We start from the raw sequence: 20,343 nt of genomic DNA on the forward strand, positions 1-20,343 counted from the left end.
CGTGAGGGGAGGCGGCGCGAGGCCCGGCGGCGATAGGGCGCGAGGGCTCCGCCCCGGCGGCTGCCAGCGGCGGGGCCGGGCCGGGCCGTGGGGCCGCGCCGCCCGCGCCAGGCACCGGGTGTGGGGGGGGTGGCGGCCGTGAGGGGCGGCGGGCGGGAGGTGAGGTAACGGAGGGCTGCTCGCCATGCTGGGCACCGCGAGTCGGGGGCTTGTCCCTGCCCCGCGGAGCCGGGACTCCGGGGCACGGAGAGAAGGAGAAGGGGAAGGGGAAGAGGAAAGGGAAAGGGAAGGGGAAGAGGAAGAAGGGGAAGGGGAAGAGAAGGCCCTGCAGAACACACCGTGGCAGTCCATGAGGATGGATCAGAGGGACATGAACGTGGACCAGAATTAAGGATTTCACTTTCCAGTTAGGTTCAAACCAAGGGATTGATAGCGCGTAATTTTCCAAGGGGAGAATTAAGTTCTACTTGCACTGGGCAAAACCAATGGTTTTTACTTGTGTTTCCTCTTTCCCCCAGCCCTGTAGAGCTGGGCTCCTGTCGCCAGCGATGCGCCTCCCTGAGTAATGCTGTCCAACGTGTAAAGTGGGGAAACGTTGTTATCATTTGAGCAAAGATTATTGCAGGGTATATGTGGGAGGGACTGTAATCTGGTGGTTAGAGCATGGGAATACAGTCCTGATCGTTTGAGTTATGTTCTGAACCATGACTCACTCTGTGTGTGTGGTTTCAGCAAATCACTTACGGCCTCAGACAAAGCAGATTTTTCCATTAATTTAAATGAACTATAGATTAGGCAGGTGTTCAGCGGCAGAAGAATCAACCATGTTGTGATTCAAAATTAAGATCACCTATCTACCGCATAGGTGTTTCAATAGTTATATAAACACAGCGTGCCACGGAATATTAGGAAGGGTAAATTATTGATAGCAGAAAAGCGTTTAGAGATGCTTGCCTTAAACATAGTGCCAGAGTGAGCAGCGTGCCCCAGTCCTAACCCAAACCCTAGGCTGAGCCCCAACAAAAGGGTCTCGCAGCACGGTGCTCTGCAGCCTCGCTCTGTGCTGGCAACCCCTTCCTGCTGCGGTTCTGCGTTTTCTCTTGCTCTCCAGCAAGAGGCTGAGCTTTTGACACGGCCCCAAGTCATTGCCCAGATGAGGAAGGTCTCACAGCAGCGTGTGCAGGGATGTTTGCCCTCACACAGCAGGATCACAGTGAGCAGCGCTCCATCTCTCTGGAAGGAGAGGGGATTTTACAGCCATCCTGCCTCCCAGATGGGAGTGTGAGAGCAGGCCCCTGCTACCGCAGATTACACTGTCAGATTTCCTCCTCTGGGGGGAAATGGCAGGGGTCCGCAAACCTGGGCAGCAAGAACTGAGCCTCACCCTGAAGAGCACTACAAGCATTATGTCACCAGCGTGGCGGGCCGTGGTCGCACCAGCAGCTTCTGCAGCATGCCAGCCACGAGGGCCGATGGTCACCCTGCTAGCAAGCGTTGGCTCCAGCAGCAGTGTCCTGCCAGCCTGGGCGAGGGGACGCAGGTGTGGGCTGGTGTTAACTCGGGTCTGGTGCCTGCCTCTGTCGTAAAGGTGACCTGACAAGTAATGCAAGAACATTTGTCAGAGCTGTTTCCTTGAATGGAGGAATGCTGTGTGTGACCCCATGCCATTGCCCTCGCATATGAACCGAACTGTTTCAGTAGCATTTGGGTGTGTGTTAGGGGCAATAGGAAATGGAAAGGGTTTTCACGTACTGTCTGCTCCAAAGATCATGGAATAGTTGGAAGGGATAGCTGGAGACGTCAGGGGATCGTCTTGACCAGTGGGTTAAGTGCAAACAGGCACCATGCTGTGCTGCTGCGGACGCGGTAGCAGCAGGGGCTGCCCTGCTGCGGGGTGCAGTAACGCAGCAGGGTGAGCCTGGTGTGGCTGCGGGCAGTGGCTGGCCTCATATGCGGTCCTCCTGCTCACCTCCCTGCACACATATCTGCTGCACCAGGACCAGTTACCCTGACTTGGCCAAGGGCTTGTGCAGCGCCAGTGTTGGGTGGGTGCGCTCTTGAAGGCATTTGTCTACACAGCCGTGGGGCAGCCTTTTGAAAGATTCCCCCCGAAGCCTGTTCCTGTGTGCGGTGCTACTGCAATGCTGCCAGCCCCTGCCCATCCCGACACACAGTTCCACGGCGGCAGTGCAGCCCTTCCTTCTCCACCCCATGCCCTCATCAGCCCCAGGCCTGGGGCTGGGGACACGGAGGGGGCGAGATGCGGGGGTGGGCAGATCACATGCTAGGAGGGCGCGGGGAGGAAAGGAGTAGTTGTCTGCTAGCACTGTGTACAGAGTTGAGAGGTTGCTCATGATCATAACAAAGTCCTGCAGTCTGGAGTGGCTCAGGGTGGGGGAGGAACATCAAGATTTCTCAGTGATTTATTTTTTTTCTACTGCAGTGGGGGAATTACCCCAAAGGAGATCGTCTTCTTCACCTGCTTCAAGTTGTTAGAGGTTAGGAGACAGTTTCTGGAGTACTCCACAACAATTCCCACACTGAAAGGGGGCAGTGGAAGATCCTTGCTGTTAGGAGAAAGCAGGTGCTTCTCCATGCTATGTGCTGGCTGGGTTTGACCCAATTTGGTGGTGAAAACAATGACGAATGTCTAATTGAGTAAAGGGTGGAGGAACAGGCCCACTGCCCTCTCTTGGCATACTAGGTTAAGCCAAAAATAATGTTTTATACGTCGACATCTGTGGTTCTGGCCTTCTCTTTCTTCCCCTGGAATGAAATCCTCATTTATACAAGTGAAGTTGCATACAAACAGCTTGCGTGGAAATATCCGTGTGTAAGTCACCTTATCTGAGGTACAGCATTTTAAAGCCAAGACAACACTTAGTGGTAATAGATATGCCACAAGAAACTTCAGAAGAATCAGAAAGTCTGTTCAGATAATTCCTTCCAGTCCGTATTATATTATTAATATTTTTTAAGGTAATACTAAGAGTCTCAAATGTAGACTATGGATCTGAAGAGAAAAAGTCAGACCTTATCCCAAAGAGTTTACAGTTTTGGTGGAAAATCAGCGCTCATATATCCAGAGTAACCCAGTTTGGTGTAGGTAGCCTGAAATAAAAATCAGCTGTTTGGAATACATATATATATATATATATATTTATGTCAGTTCCATTATCAGGCTTCTCCTTGAGCTGGTAAAGGCAGCACGGTCACACTGCTGCCTGCCGGGTACTGTGCTGGGGACTTCCATAAAAGCTCCCTCTGTGCAGGAGCAGTGGGCTGATGTTCCAAGGAGTATGTGGCTGTAACTCCTTAACTGGAAGGGAATTCTCACAAAGGGAATCTGATTCATTTACTCTAAATATTTAAGTGCAATTTTCTTAGTTTAACATCCTATTCTACTGCAGTATTGCATCTTGCCTCCAGAATTAATAGTTAACCACTGAGAAAGACAGGTCTGGCAGAATGGAAATCAGGCATTATATTATCCCATGAGTCATGCGCGTACAGAGAACCAAACAAGTGTCAGCCAATGGCTTTGAGCCCAAAATATGTCAAAGATGAGATGCATATCTTCATTTATATTAAGGAGATAGAAAGCTTGTTGCTGTTCCCATTAAACAGGTTGGAGTCCTGCCACTGACTGCAGTGGGAACAGGATTGGGCCCATGCAGCAGGCACTGGCTCCGGTTACCTGCCCTGACTTTATTTTTTGTGCAGCAGGGGCAACTTACATTTTAACAACTGTTCCTAGTCAACAGGAGATTCAAGACCTGCCCTAGTTTTAGACATTATTCCCTCCTTTACTGGACGAATCGGTTTCTCCTTTGAAATATGAGGATGCTTGGTAGGAGGCAGCAATGGGAGCTTTTCTGGGTGCAGCTTCACTGGGAGTCAGGAGCAAGTGACTGAGGAGAGGGATTAGCACGTCTCCTTTTATGAGCAGAGTTTTTGTGATTTCTAATTATTTAGGTTAAAAAAGAGGCACAGTTTGGAATTAACCCTGCTTTAGGCATTCAAACCACTTCCCTTGGCAAAATCCCACTGGAGTTAGGGAAGGTCTTGACCGAACAAATGCCTCGAAAAGTTTCAGAACATTTTTGCATACGGTGGGACTTCTGTATCTCAGTTTTCTCACTCTCGATATTCCTTCTGCAGTGTCTAATGCATCTTGCTGTAGATCTGCCTCAAGAACCAAATAAATCTCAGGCTACTAATACGTATTGGATCCACCACGTGATTTATACTAGTGTCCCTCAGGGAGAGGAGATAACCCAACCAAATACCAGTAAATATAACCCAACCGGTAATGGGGAGATCAGGGCTGACTGCCAAACCTGCTGTTGGTCACTGAGTATCACATATTCTAGCTTTCATCATATACAACCATACAGTCATCTCTGTCAGATATATGTCTTATTTTTGTTATGTTGTCATTTATATGTTAGATTTCTCTTTGGTGGAACAGAATTCAGTTTCGTGCGGGGATTGGTGGACTAGGAATGTATATTCATGAACTTTTAAAAAATTATTTTCACATTTTTATTGACGAGCCAGTTCATTTAAAACACTGTTGACAGAGTCAGGCTGAAATGAGTATTTGTTGTTGACTCATAATTGTGAAAATTAGCATTTAGACTTCTCGTAAAATAGTATAAAACCTGGAAGGCTCTGTGCAAGTGCCGCTTGCTTCACTCCAGTCAGCAGCCCTCCCATGTTGACTGGAACTCATGCTAAATTCCGAAAGAATGGGACTAGCAGTGTTTTCATACCAACATTTTCTTGACCTATCTTATTATTGGTTACAGAATTGGCTTATTCCCATTGTAGCTGAAGGCAGGGGTAAAGAAGGGGTTGCTGTTCCGTGCAATAAAGCTAAGGTTTGCTTCTCTAGTCTGCAGTTTTAAGAATAGCACTGTATTATTTGGCTCACTGAGTGAAGAATGTATATAAAAAGTACTGGCAACATTTATTTTAAAAAGTCAATATATGATTACCACATGAAAGCATCAAGTTTTGATTGTAAGTGAACATGTAGGTAGTGTAAATAAATAAAGCTCTAGGCATACTGTTTAATGTTTACATTGTGAGCAATAACATTTGCAAATATCCCATCAAGAATTCTGAGTTGATAAAACCAATTTAAAAGCAGCTTTTGCTAAGGCAAATTCCAAGTGGGTATTTCATGAGACCTGTAACAACACATAGGACGTTACATAATAGGTAAAGAATGACGTTCACATTTTGAGTTATCTCACGTAACTTATTTTGTAATGTCGTGGCCAAGTGGTGTTGGAAATGTGATTCTTCAGCTATCAGTAATACAACTGTAAATTTTTAAAACTAATTTGTATATGGATGATTTCCTTAGAATTATAAACAGTGGCAGATGTTTCTTGACACTGCTGGTGTTCGTACTTTTGTTCGGTAGCTGGGTGCATTTCTCAGCGTTACGTCAGTGACCTGAATTATCCCTGCAAGAGCTCACGAGCAGCACTGAGAGAGTGCTCTTATATTTGTTGTAGTAGATGAAATTTGCTCTTTCTGTAGCCCTATAGGAGAAGACCTAAAATAATGAAAGTGTTTAGGGCTCATAGGAACAGTATGTATTTTGGTATGAAAATGTGATGTGGAGGGGAAGGTAGAGAAGAGAGAAGACAGACAGCTGCTGTTGGGGTGCAGAGCTGAGGACATTTGAAGTTTGCTTCTGCTGGTGACAAAAGTCACATCATCTTTACCAGGGTTGGGAGCAAATCTTTGAAGGAAGGTGGGTCTGTGGGAGAGCCAGCTGTCCGACTACTGTAAGAGGGCCTGGTGCTTGAAAAGGTACCCAGCTGAAGCCTGTGGTGTGTGTGCACTTGGTGATGGCAGACAGGGAGTAGGCGTGCTGAGGCCATTATTTTTTTAGCTTTCATGTTATACAACATAATCTGTTTATTTAGAAAAGCATATTTTTTGCCCCAGTCAGTGTCATTTCCCATGAAAAGCAAAGTGCTCTTGCTGGAGGACTGCTGGGTTTTGTGAAATATGAGAACGACGAGAAATGTTTCAGAAAAGTTTGAAACGTAGGGGAATCCTTCGCTGCATTTCTTCCATCACAAGGGTCCCACCCAGAATTCCAGTGCAATGGCAGAGTGGGGCAAGGGAAAAACAGTTCATGTCTTGGGTGTGTGCACATCCTGGGCACGTTTCTGTGATGTACAACGTGAAATAGATCTTCTCACTGGGGGAGGAAACACACAGATGCAAGTTAGACTGGCTGGCAGCTATTAGCATGGAACACAAATGTGGGACGTCAGTTTTTATAGACAATTCCTTAGTTAGGGTTTAAAATGCAAAATTACCTTCTGATATTGCCATTTTAGAGCAGCAAACTTGCCCTGTAAGCACCCATGAATCCCAGTGACAGCATTTGCATGGCTGTGTGTGTACAGCACAGCTAATGAGTCTATATTGTTACTGCAGTTCATATGAAAATTATTTTTACACACTGAAAATCTGATGCATTGTTGTGCATGTGAAGGAAGCTGTTATTTACCTGTATGTACACTCTTCTGATTTGGACAGGCAAATCTAATTTTTCTTGAAAATCTTGCATTCTACTTAAAGTGCAGGTCAAAGGATCACAGGATTTTTCAAGCCAAATTGTATTTTGAGGGAATCAAAATGTATAGGCTATATAGAGTTCCTTTAAAATGAGCTTTCTAGATTTCATATGTGACTGCATTAGTAGTCTATAATCTGTTGGCAGTTATGACTTCTAGACCTTTGCAATTTCAGTAATTTTTTGTGCTAATAAATGGCTCATAGGCAGCTCCCTCTTACCAGCCAAAACAATAATACTGACGGAATCGGGAGACTTTAAAAAAAAAAGGAAAAAAAAAAAAAGAGAGAATGAAATGTGGAGATGTTTTTGTTCCGTGTTTTGATCTTGTGCTCTTTTAGCTTAGAGCACTTGAGATAGATTTTCAAGCTTTTACATTATGTTCATGATTTTTAATAAAAAAGCATTAATTCTTATGAGGTCAGGGAAACATCATTTGCCTTGAGAGCTGTGATCAGGTCATAAGCTGCGCGTACAGCTGCGTATCATCTTGCTTACCAGAGCTGAGCTGATGCATATGACTTGGCCAGCACACATCTGGCCGCACTGCTGCAGATACCTGAAGGCTTCAAGCCTCTGGGATGCCCAGCGTTCGTTCGGCTTGCACGGGTGGGTGGTACAAAGCACCTGCGTGAGGAAAGCCTGCTCGATGCTCTCAGCACAGCTTATATTCAGAGGTGGGCTGGGGGTCCCAGCAGCCAGGGGGTGGGCGCGTGTGCCAGGCTCTGTCCAGAGGCACGGAGGGTAACAAGCCCGGACTACCTTAACTGTGAAAGAGTGACTCAGCTGTTTCTGCAAAGTTTTGAGTTTCAGCAGAATATTTTTTCCGCTATGCTGACAGCTTTTCCACCCACGTATTGCAAATGTGGCTCAGTGCCATAGAGGTATTTTAGGATTATAAAGCCTAGTGTAAATTTTTAGCATTACGTATGAAAAAGGTGCCTTCTGGATCTTGAAATGTGCAGGTTTGTGTGTGGAGTGGGGGAATAGGGGAATTCTTTGTAAATCCCAAGGCTTGGGGGAGATACGTTCCCATCTATCATTTACCTATTTTTATTTATTCCACTGGAACCTAGTCAATGATGTTCTCAGCCCACCTGTATCTACAGAAATAGAAGTACGCTGAAATCCCCCCCAAGTTTTGGCAGTGCTTTCATTGCGGGGCAGAGTTAGTCACTCACACACCTGGTATATACCGTTCCTTTCTTGATCCTGTTATTGTAAGGCATTCCCAAACAATCCTGCAGGGAAAATAAAGTGTAGAGAGATATACAGGGAATTAAAACAAATAAAATGCAGAAGGTTTCTTAACCTGTCAAATGTATTGCAGTATTCAGTGAGTTACTGTACTCAGCTGAAGATGAAACTGGACGGAGTGTGCTTGTAATATTTTTCCAGCACATCGAGCCCCTACATGCAAATAGATCCAGTCTGCTCTGAGCCAGTCGTTGCCAGTCCTTTGTGTAAGACCGTGACCCTCACTGTCAGTCTGTGGGTGCTGCGTGGATCAGGCACGGGAGGACTGATTTTGGAGGAGGACAGTTAGGAGCTGGGGTTGTGCTTGGTCATGTATGTGTTTGGGCAATCCAGCTGTGGAATCCAAAGGTTTGTCACAATTGTTTTATGCCACAAATGCTGATACAGCAGCAAAAGCCACTATCAAGGGCTTCACCACATGATGGGACTGGAGAAGAGAAAGAGCAGAAGTCTGGAGAAGAGATGTTAGTGACCAGTAACCACCACTCTATGGCAGATCACTCTTGTGAAGCCAGCAGGGCTATGGCTTCTTTTGACTCCGTGTCAGCTGAAGGAGCAGTAATTCACTCGCGATGTCTGCAGCAGTCCTCAACTTTCTTTGGGGTTTGGATTTTGGGGTTTGGGTCTTTGTTTAGGTTTGGTCTTTTATGAAGTAATTTCCAAAGAAAAGATGTAATACAAAATGACAGCATATATTAAGCATAAAAGCATTACTGTCCTCTGGGAGCTGTCGGAGAAACAAACACAGAGCCACTGAAATGCAACCCCACCAGCTGTCCTAAGTGCTGCCGGCAGGTCAGCAAATCTCTGCGGTCATTGCTGGGCAGATCTAAGGGAGCCAAAGGGACAAGTGACTCTTGTCCTTGGCTAGCAGGGAGCCGCCAGCCAGGGGAACAAGCTTACCCTTTGTTTCACCCTCGGGCTGCAAACGGACCAGGAAATCAGTCCTTCCAGCACCTTGCGCTGGATGCTGATCGTGTTTTCCCTGTGTCACAACAAGGCGGCTTGGTTCCTCCACCATTTCATGCATTAGTGTTCAGAGAAAGGGGAAGAGTCCTGCTCGATCGCTAGAGCTCCGGCTTGGCAGAGCTTATCGCTCTGGGCTGAGTCTGAAAATTTGTGGGCCTGAAATTCAAAGTGAAACTCGGTGGATGTGAGTGCCATGGGAACCAGAGCAAGCCAGAGGTTTGCACAGATCCCCTTAGGGTTAGAGCTGCCGAGTTTCATATGGTGCTAGAAAAAAAAATACAGTGTCTCTGGAAAAAAAATCTGTCTGTGTCTCGAGGCAACTGTGGGCACCTCCAGCCAGCACCTGATTCACTAGCGAACAGTTACCTACGAGGCATTTCAGCTGGCAGACACTTGTCCTAGGCGCCGCAGGCCGTGAGGGCTGTTCTCAGTTTAATCTATTTTTAATGTGGCGCCTTATTCCAAACTGCTGAGTTCTCACATTCCCAAGCTGTCATGGTAATAGGATTGTGCAGTCTTATTGGCTAAAGTTTTCCACCCCAAGTGCCAAAAGTTAGACTCCTAAATCCATATTCAAATTCCTAAATGAGGCTGATGAATCCCGCAGGAGTCAGTAGGAAAGTGGTGCACACCTTGGAAAATAACCCAGGCCATTAGATGCATGAGCAAAGCCTTGCTGTAGGCACCCCAGCTTTCAGATGTGGGACACCATATGAATTGACTGAGCCCAAACTATGAGGATGTATCCCCAAAGGTCAGAAAGGTTCAAGTACAGGTTCTGTGTTCAGCCCTGCTGTGCCTGCTGTGAGTTGAAACTTTACGGCTGGTGACCGTGCGAGCTGTTTTGTGCTGCACAGGGCGCTTTGAAGGGCCAGGCTTAAAAACAACCCATCTCCTTCCTAGTGTGCTGGTCTTTTTATCAGGACTGGCTGTGAGTGTCAATGTGAAGGAGGGAGGTGAGGTTAAACAAGTGGGAATTTTGTCAGAGATTTGGAAATGGAGCGCGTTCAAAATCGTGGCAAGTAGCAGAGAGCAACAGCATGCCTATCCCTTTCATTGGCTTCCTGTCTGCACTACTTCCATACCCGTGATCTAATGCTGCATATTTTTACTCTGCTACCTTCTTCTGCTATTCTATTTGTAGCACCCTGCTAGACTTGTTTCCAAGCCAATCCAAAATTCTTCTGAAACTCCCCGTGCTAACAGCGACGTGAAAGCAGAACTCTTCAGTGGCTGCAGCAGCTATGCTAGAGGTTTAGCTTTAGTGGAGTGGTGGTGGTCACTTCAGCCCTCCGCGTTAGACTGAAAATGGAAATGCCATCTGCCAAGAGAAACAGCTTACAAAAATTGTATTACGTTGCTTATTTTTCATGACAGGCCTGAAAATATGTTACACGGAATTACCAGCCAACACTTGAAACATGTTCTTTTATTTCTTTGTTTTGTGTGGAATGCTTGTTTTCTTGTTGTTGGTATTGAAAGATAACACATAAAGTTGCAAAAGTACAATGCACTTTCATCCAGATGAGGCAGAATTTATTTATTACACTTTAAAGAGGGTTTTACTGCAGTATGAAAATGTCAAGTCATTTTTTCTCCCGTTGTCTACAAAGGGGGAAGAAGCAGTTTTCAAAGTGTCCTGTCCCACTGTCTCAAAGGTAAAAGCTTTGAGAAGTCAAAACCAGTTCCCACAGAACATTGCCATTCACTAGCCAAAGGACCACAAAGCCTCAGCAAACCACATCCTTTCACCCAAAGAGCACAGATGGAGTGGCAGACCCATGTTCTGGTCGTGGCCCTCGGGCACCCCATCACCGAGCCCTCAGGGAGATGCTACATGGCTGCTGGCCCGCGGGTGCCACGCTCAGTGCAGGGCACGGGGCTAGGAACAGTGATTGTGGTGCTGTCTCGCCATAAAGCCAGATCCTAAAACCAAAAGCAAAGCTGATGTGCTCAGGCTTCCCAAGCACCAAGCATGTTTGATATCCAGAGGTCAGCCTGAAAATATGGGTGTTTCTGATCTTTTTTCCACTCTTGCCTCTCTTGCCATCCCATCAGAGCATAGAAACCTCACTCAGGGCTTCCTGCTTGAGTCCTCTGAGGACTCCAAGCCCAGAGTCTTCTCCCCAGGGGCAGTGCCAGCAATACCACTGAAGTGAGAGAGGGGTGCTCCTTCCTTATGGCTGGTGTCTGTCTTCTAAGTCACTGTCTTTTATTTTAGAGCATTCACTGAGGAAGTGGGAGACCTGGGTTCAATGCGTTCCTCAATCTGCGAGCGCTTGTCTCTCACTTCCCATGAGACTGTCTAACTGCCAGCCGATCAGCTATTCTGGGTGAAGCTCTTCAGAGTGAAACCTGCGTGAAACCTCTGCTAAACGGATGTTTGCTCTCTCCGTCCTGCTGGTGGTGGACAGCTCCTGGGTTAGAGTGAAACGATCGGAGCTCCGTGCTGCGAGGAGCCTCAGGATGCATTTGGCTTGCCGGGAGCTGGTTTGCAAGACCCCCACCTCAGGGCGTTCAGGGAAGGGGTGGCTGCATCTTTGTGTGCCCGTGGAGGCTGGTGTAAAATGCAGCTCCTTGGAGATGCTGTTCTGGGCAGGTTTGCCAGCAGAAAATGTGAATGTGAACCAAGGAGAGACCACAGAGTGCAGGTGGCTGAGAGACAGGGACCTCTGCGAAGCTGGACTTTTAAGTCTAAAAGCCGAGTCTGGTTTTATGCACTCGAGGCCTTTATTGGTGGCAGCTCCTTAAAGCTCAGCTCTGCATTTGGATCTCTCCTGGGCACAGACCCTGGTGGATCAGCCAGGATCTCTGCCGCTGCTTCGATAAACATTTCCAAGGTTTATTAAATGTGCTTGATGACGTTCTTTTGTGGAGACAGTAATTTGACAGTCATCACGTGAGAAACTCAGGATTTGCCATCTGGCCTGGCAAGACTTTTTTCTTCTCACCATTAATTAAACTGACGTTGTTGCAAACTTTTATTACGGTGGTTATGATTTGGCCTGCGATAACGCTGGGGCTAGTACTGAGGCATGCAAAGCACCTTCCACTTGCGTGACGTTAGCGGGAGGTGCAGCTGAGCACTTCGCTGGACTCCAGTGTCAGCTCCAATAACAAAGTTTCAGGGCCAATTCCTGCGAGCCCCATTCAGGCACCTTCCCCTGGAGCGGGTTCTTCTGGTTCTGAGGGGATAGTTTCACAAGTGGGAAGACGTAGCTGGGGGGAGGAAGGGGGCAGCTGCTCGGCTGCAGTGGTGGTGTATAACGTGCCCCGACAGGAGAGCTCGCTGACCACAGCTCTGCCCTGCTTGGTGAGGCCGTGGCCATTAATGGGAAAGTGGATCGGCAGCAACAGATTTTTAGAGCACAGTGCAAAAAGAGAGGAGGGCAGTGCAGTAGGACTAACACTGAAGTCATCTGCACAAAGCAGGTACATCATGCTGGTGGCTGGTGTGAGGAAGAAAGAAATGAAGCTTTTCTGGCGAAGGGACAGGAGGTGGCTGTATTCTGCCTGGGGTGGATGTGTGTGGTATCCAGCATCCTAACCCATTTCTAATCCCTGTTCAGATCCAGCTCCAGCTCCTGGGATGGCAGAGCCTCTCCTGTCTTCCTTCACTGGCCTCCAAACTGTGACTTTGTGAGTGTGCCGAGACCAGTAGGTTTGAAGAAAATGGAGGGCTGTGAGGTTTGTGAGACGGCATCCCCAGCACTAACTCTTGCCATTTTTCCCCTGTCAGAACCTTGAATGTTCAGTGGCTCAGAGTTAACTCAGCAGCTTCAAGGGATTCAATAATATTTGTTTTTGCCCAAATCCTTCGAAGTCTGAGGGAACGGAGACAGAATCAGTTTGAGATGAAGAGCCAAGAAAAGTAAATCATCCTTGGATCCGGGTGAGCTCTCATTTGAAGAGGCCACAGATGGCAGGGATGTTCATGAATCAGCACTTTCAGAGACCTCTGCCCATTCAGAGAGCAGTGTGTGTAAACAAACACGAAAATGGCACGGAGCCACAGAGCTTTCCAGATCCTTCCTGTTCCCTCCGCACCGCTGAGGGGGCCGTCCTGGGAGCAACCACAGAGGAGAGGGCTGCCACACCGGGCGCTGAGCTGGTCCCGGGCTGGTCACCCTACACCCCGTGCTTCGGCTGTGCGAGAGCCAGAGGCCGGGGTGGCGGCCAGGTGCTGTCCCCTGTTCACCTGACAGCACACCCAGGTGTGCTCTTCAGGCAGGGAGGCAGCTGCTGACTGGCAGGCACTCGGGGTTTATCTGAAATGGAGGTAAGGAAGGAAGGGTGAGGCGAGGACATGAGCTGTTGCACCACTGCACGGCTGCAGGTGCAGAACAGCTCCTGTGCATTTGGGTTCCGTGAGGTGGGCCTGCCCCTGGTGTGATCCTGCGCTTTGACACCTGCATTGGGTCCAAGTGCCCATGAGCCCGGGGCCTCAGAAACCCCCCACAGCTCCTGCCGATGTGAAGTGGGGAGATTCTTCCTGCACCTGTTTGGTGCTTGTTAAATGTTACACCAAGAGAAGGCAACACCAGAGGGCTGTGCCGAGAACCCCACTTTGCTGGATTTGTGTTGTGTGTACTAGGACCCGCTGGCTATGAGGTTCCCAAGAGCCACAGCGTCACTTCCGTGCCTGCCCAAATGTCAGCCTGGGGAGTGCTGCTCCTGAAGGGTGACATGTAAGTGACGAGGACTGGCCAAGCCAGTAACTGTGCCTGAATTGTTTGTGAGACTTTTATAGACAATCTCTCTGGGTTGAAACACAGTCCGAATCTTCAAAGCACTGTGTGGGATGGCAGCTGTGGGACTCCTATTAAAGTTACTAGGCATCACACAACCAAAAACTCCTGTGACACCAGTGTGTTTCTGCTGGGAAATAGCTGCTGCTGAGACGAAGGAAAGTGGAGGAAAATGGACTCCACCATTTTGCTCCCCAAGAGCAATACCTCACTAAATTTCAACCCTAGGGCTTGCGTGTTTCTTGTAATGATGGTGGATATCAATAATAGTGGATAATAGCTATAACAGAGGATGTCACCAGAGATGTGCAGAACATTTGAGACATTGGGATTTATTGTCAGCAAATGAGATGCTTCAAATTCATTGCAAAGTTGGAGAACATCTGACTCTGTAAAGAAGTTCATGGAGTTAAATGAAGGGAATTGAGTGAATATGACGAAGTCAGAGCATCAGGTTGCCATCCATGTTCCCAGAGAAGGTTCTCAGAGAAAGTCATCACAAAGCATTACCCTGAAAAGTAACTACCTCCTACAGTGATAAATAGTCAAGAAAGCAGCTAAACGTAGTCACCAAATGGCTACAAGTTGATAAGCTTGAAAGCCTGGCTTTTTCTTTAGGAAGGTAGAAGAAAAGCATAATCTTTTTTGTTACTTTTCTGAGGGTTTCCTGTGATGGTGTCCAAACTCTAGCGGGGTTGTCTTAACCAGCTTTGACTGTCAGTGGTAGAAGGCAGCAGCCGGGTGCTAGCTGAGCATGCAGGGAGGCCTGGCTGGAGGCTGCGTCCCGCCACAGAGAAGTGGCAGTGGGAGCACTGACGCACTGGGTGGCCGGGAGCCGGGACCCAGCAGCTGGGGATGAGGCCCTGGAAGAGGGTGTTTCTGACTGGTGCCAGCTAGAGAAAAAAGCAGCCTGCTGACGAAGCTCAGAAAGTGGAAAGCGTCATATGGCACTGGGCTTTAGGGTAGAAGAGCATGGGATAGAAATGAGCAGTACAGAGCAATGAAGTGCTTGAGGGAAAACACGCTTTAGCGAGTGAGCACAGCCACAGGGCAAAAAGTTGCCCACCAGGCAAATACCAGTGATCATATCATAGGCAGGGAAATGGAGTCAGGCTGGTCACAGTGCTTTTTGTAACTCTTAGAAGACACTGATGGATGAAGACTCAGGGAAGAGAAGCTTCCTTTTTCTTACTGTTTTGACATCTTTCAGGCTTTAACATGAACTACCTACCATTATCCTAATTTTACAGATGGGGACAGACGGGTTACGTGACATGCTCAGGATCACATGAGCAGTCTGTGTCAGAGTGAGAAACTGCACCTGGATCTCTCAGTTGTGAGGCTGTTGCTCTGGCACTGCGTCATCCTGACTGCAAACACAACACCAGGATTGACTTTGCCTGTGTCCTTCCTATGGCTACCAATGGTAAGGTTTTTGAACAAATCAAAGAAAGCAGAAAGAGTCACTCCTCCAATTTGTATGTCCAATCCTATCTAGGCAGTGGCATAATGTACCCTAGAGGAGTCTGTAATTAATACAAGTAATTACCCCTTGCTGCAAAGACTTTGAGACATCACTGGTTAAGAATCTAGATGAAACTTTCACCTTGTTTACCAAGTGCTTTATGTTGTGTTATTCAGAGTGGATTGGGGTGATATCTGCAGGAAAAATTAACTTATAACCAAGATGAACACTGCAAACTCCTTGGTGCCATTGACATGACTTGGCCACCACTGGAGCTTTAATACAACTAGAGAGGAGTCAGGTAAAAAATAAGACTGGAGAAATAGTCATCAGCTATTGCAGAGGGGTTTCTTGTGTTTGTCAGCGTTCGTCTCCACCACTCCAAAAGGTTTAATATAACAGCTAGCTGACAAAGGAATGGGTATCAGTAGTCTGGTGACACAAGAGCACATGCAGGTTCTAGGCATGTTCTTGGTCTTCAGCTATGCCAAAGATCATCAGGATTGTTATTTTCCAAAGAGCCCAGGAGATCATTGTTCCCAATGCACAGCACACCTGGGGCACGTCCCACTCTAAGCAGGGCAGCTACTGAAAGCCCAGCCCTCAGTGGAAGAACCTATCCTTTTGACTCCAGTTCCCAAACCTACTACTGACTTATGCTGCTCCAGATATGTGCCATGGGCTGCTGCTTTTAACCTGGTAGTGTTGCCAGAGGCACTGGGCACCTGGCATTTCATGACACCTAAGAAACACCCATTAATTGAAACTCATCAGGCAAACAGCCACTTCTGCTTGCTGTGGCTCTTTTTAGCTCTTCAGCTCTGAAGTAAGGCTGACAATTTTTGCTGGTTTCTCAGACCTCCTATTGAGTTTTGCTAATTAATATTTTTGAAGTACTTAGATGTTCTCAAGTCTATGGTGATCCAGAGAATTATTATTACTGCTGGTATTATTAAGACTAATAATACTGCTAATAACCTTAGTAAGCCTGGCAAAATTCAATTTGACTAAAATTCTTGCCACAAATGAAAAAAAAACCTAACTTCAGTGATGTGAGGGGGTACGTGACTCAGTTACCAGTACCTGCTGTTTACAAGGGGCAGGAAGAGTATATTTGCTCAAATGAAAAAGGTCAAGGCAGAGGCCCATTTGCTGTTTGTTAATAAGTAATCTAAAGTACAACACAGCTTTACTGTAACAAATCGGCCTGGCTTAGCTGTCCTTCCATCACCATTATTTCCAACACAATTCTTGACTAAAATGCCAGTTCAAAAATAATCCACATTCGCATAGATTATTTTCAACATCTCCAAATCCACGCAGAGGACTTGTAGCTGGGGATCCACAGCAACAATAACATCAGAAAACCTCTTCCATATTTTTGCCAGTGCTTGTCTCAGGACACTGTTGGCAGCAAAGGCTGAAATGTCAGATAGAGCATTATTTAATTCCTCAGAAATTCTCCTGTAGGCTCAGTCAGATTTGTGCATCTTCCCTATGGAAGTGTGCCAGTCCAGAGCTGTGGTGTAGCTAGCCTGCGTACAGCCAGCCCCCTAAGTTACTGATGTAACTTACAAATCCACCTACGTCATCTCGGCACCTGGCCCACAGTCAACAGTTAAAATTCAAACATGGATGTCAGAGAATATCTTTCTTCCAAGTATTGAGCATATGTGCACTTTATGCATTGCAACCCCTGCCCTGTCATTGTCTTTTGCCAGAAAAATGGTCATTGTCCAAGCAACAGTTGTCTTTAGTCACCCAGCAGTATTTTGGAAAAGGGCTGGAGTAATGATGAGCCTTTGTGGTTCATCTATTGGCTGCAGGTAGGATTCATTAGAAAAGGTTTTCTTATTAATGAGGCAAAGCAATACTTGTGCCAGCTGCCAGCTAACCACAGATTCTCATCTGTAACCCTTAATGTTCATGTCCTTCAACTGTACTGGCCTGGGGCACTTCAGATGTCACACATCTGATCCTTAAAATAGAGACTGTGAGGTACACCCTGCCGGAGCAGCCGGAGCACAGAGCGTGGCACTCTCAGCAGGCACCCCAGCGCCGGTTTGTGAGGGTGTTTTTTCGTATGCACAGGCATTTCTTGGAGGAAGGTAGCTGCACACACACGCATGAGGTCACCTTTGGAAACAGAAACCCTGTGGATAGCAAACAGTGATTTCTAGCTTCCTGAAATACAATTTCAAGAGGCAATGATCCTTTAACTATCAACAACCCAGTCCCGACTGCCTGTTAACCGAGGGGGAGGGAACGAGCTTGGTGAGGGAAGATTTTCCCTGCAGAACAGGTCACGTTTGGCTGTGAGCGCAGAGCATCTTTCTGGTGCCAGAGCCTTACTAAAGTCTCCCTGAGCTCTGCAGTCCTCGAGGCCACCAGGGCCTGCCGCCACCCAGGGCAGCAGCACATGAGTGGTGAGAAGTAGGAATGGCTTTCTGCAGCTGCCCCTCTGGCACCACGCAGAAGACAGTGAGGCTGAGCACCAGATGTGCAGGTGAAGAGAACGTACAGCAGACAGGGAAGAACATGCATGGCGGCAATTGTAGGGTCTTTGTGGTGGGATGGAAAGACGATTTTTGCAACTGAGTGTTCACACGCGTCAAGAGATAGCGTCAGTGGCTCCTAGCTGCCAGGAGCGGAGTGTTTTGGATGCCCTGGAGCCCTCTTGTTGTCTGGGGGAAGCTGGCATGGCTGGCGCTGCCCTGTGTGTCTGTACCTGCACGATTGGCTGCAGCTGGGTGGTTGGCAAGCAGTGCAGTTCACAGAGATTCTTGAATTGATCTGATGTGCACAGGATGTTTATCCCAGAACACCTGGGATTGTGGTGGAATTGATGCCCACTTCTATGAAATTTGGGCTGATTTCATCTGGGATCTGGGCAAATACCTTCTAGCTAAAGCGAGGCTAAGAGGAGGGTAGCATGAAGTCCTAGATCCCATGCTACCACGCTGCTCTGAAGGAGCATGTGGCCGTGCCATATGTCACACGTCCTGGCAGGGAGAGCAGTAAGCATTGCTAGCTGGCAGCCTTGGCAGAATGGTGATGCCACATGAAAATGCACGTGTACATTACTCATGAGATACACATTTGCTGCCCATCCCCGCCTTTTCGCAGTATTATATACCCAGGGTGGTGGAGCTTTCTGTGCCTGTCCCTGGATGTTGTGCTATTTCCTCTTGCTGCACTTTGTTCTGGGTAACGTCTGTTGTAGTGAGTTGCAGGAGCCTTTAAAAACGCTGATACACTTTGCTCTTCCTCCAAAGTCCAGTGAGGTTTTACTTCTTCCCCTTGCAGCAATGGGAAAACTGGGGTACCTGGATGTCAGGTGATTCTCCTGAAGCACTGAGACTAGCTAGAAAATGTTAAGTATTCCCCAAACCTAATCCTGAGCGTTAGTCATCACCCCCACGTCACCATCAATGGCATCACGACAGCCAACTTGTGGATTATGCAGTCGTTCATGGGAACATGAGAGGCATGTACTGAAAAGCAAACCCAGTGCCGCAAACAGCACTGTGGAAACACACACCCTGTTCTAACCAGTAGCCATGATACTGGGAAAATGTGCAGGTGGTTTCAGAAACTCATAAGTGGTCTATTATCACAGAGAAAGGGGAAAAAAAAAACCTTAGGGAGGTTTCCCTATGACCATCTGTTAATTTTCCCCTGAAGCCACTATTGATTTTCTCATGCTAATGCCCTGCGCACACTGCTGTGAATCAGAGCACTGCACTGCTGTTGCTGGACCATGTGCGCTTCCCCGACTGAAATTAGCATGCTGGTATGCTTCCTCAGTTTGTACCTCAGTGCTTCTTGTGCCTGGCAGTCATCAGCCTTGGAGACAAGTCTTCTGCTTTTCCGTAGACCCTGGGCTTTGCTGCACCTCAGCTTGTGACAGAGGTGGGCTCCCTTTTTCTACTCACCTGCCTTCTTCCATGTAGTTTCTGTAGCCCGTCCTATTGTAACAGAGGCCTTGCTCAGACACCTAGCTGTGCTTCAGTCTGAGATCACTCTACTATTTTGTGCTACCTTAGGGATCAAGTGCTAAGACTGCTCATTGTCTGCAGACCCCTTTGCACTTATATTTTGACCACTGCATGGAGATATACAACACAATAAAAATAACCACCCACCTTGGTGACAACAAATGTCAACCTTTTGTATGTGCCTTGCAGTATCCATAGCCCCTGTAGCTAATGGTCTTGGGGATGGATCCACCAGGGACTAGCTCTGTGCTTCTGCCTTGTGCCAAGCTGTGGCTGACATGAGTTTGTTGGGGCAGCAACTGTATGGTCTTAGAGCGTGGTTGGCAGCTTCTCCTGCTTTGAGCTGGAAGTCCCTGATGTTGCCTAGGATGGTGAATGCAGTGAAGATCCAAAGGTGAGCTATGGGGCAGTGGTGGTGGGAACCTAGTGGGGCTAGCTTGGGCTGAAGGACACAGTTCAGAAGAGCTTTCCCAGCTTTCTCTTTCTTTTTACATTCTTCTGAGATACCAGAAGAAGGTGTTGGAAGGCAGATCATGGCTTGGGGGCAATACAGACAGCTTTGCTCTTTATCCTGGCACCTGAGAGCATTTATTAGAAGTGACTCGGGCTGTGGCTTGATCCTGATGTGTTGTGTGTGTACTGGGAATGCTCAGTGGTTTCCAAAGGAACTTACTGAGCATTGCAACAAATGGGGAAACTCACCGAGGAACAGTTGCTGCAGTAAGTGAAACTTTGAAACAACTTTTGCTTTTCATTTGTGAGCAAAATATGGCATTTTCCAAGCATTTTTATTTATTTGGTTCAGAGCAGAATTATCAATTTCTACCATTGCAAATATAATTTGTGCAGTGAAAATGGAAACCAGCTCGAGTTGTAAACTGTCATGGATTTGGTCCCAATGGAAGCTGATGTGGTTGAATGTTTCCTCAAAGAAATGTCATCATTTGTGCATTTTTATGGTAAATAATTCTGGAAGAAAAAATGTATCTAATATCTATGAGCAATGCATACAGATGTCGAAAGTGTTTTGCTATTTACTGACTGTCTAAATACAATTTTTTCCTTTTTTAGAAGAAACAAAAAAGTTTTTCCCTCCTCCCACAAATGAAGAGATGAATGCACCACTGCGTGTCACACAGAGAGCCGAAACAGGGAAGGATTTAGTGTGGTGCTGGGGTAGGACACTGCTTCTGTAGCAATAGTAGCAATACAGAATTTTCCAATGGCTTTCCCCCCTTAGTGGACATTAATTCATGAAACTCTTCATTTATACACCAAGACCTGAGTGCCCAGCCTGAG

The 20,343-nt window shown here is 47.2% G+C and overlaps 1 long non-coding RNA gene across 7 annotated transcripts in view; it reads left to right on the plus strand.

Annotated features, from left to right (window-relative positions):
- LOC125183365 (uncharacterized) overlaps positions 1-20,343 on the plus strand; it is a 63,740-nt gene that overhangs the window by 19,295 nt on the left and 24,102 nt on the right. For 6 of the 7 annotated variants that reach the window (XR_010834362.1, XR_010834356.1, XR_010834359.1 and 3 more), the window contains exons 5-6: positions 12,403-12,490; positions 12,573-15,007. This is a non-coding gene — a long non-coding RNA (uncharacterized lncRNA). The remainder of the gene's footprint in view (positions 1-12,402; positions 12,491-12,572; positions 15,008-20,343) is intronic. The other variant, XR_010834358.1, reaches the window with a different exon arrangement.

Source organism: Anser cygnoides, chromosome 12, assembly GCF_040182565.1.
Source record: "Anser cygnoides isolate HZ-2024a breed goose chromosome 12, Taihu_goose_T2T_genome, whole genome shotgun sequence".
Taxonomy (NCBI): domain Eukaryota; kingdom Metazoa; phylum Chordata; class Aves; order Anseriformes; family Anatidae; genus Anser; species Anser cygnoides.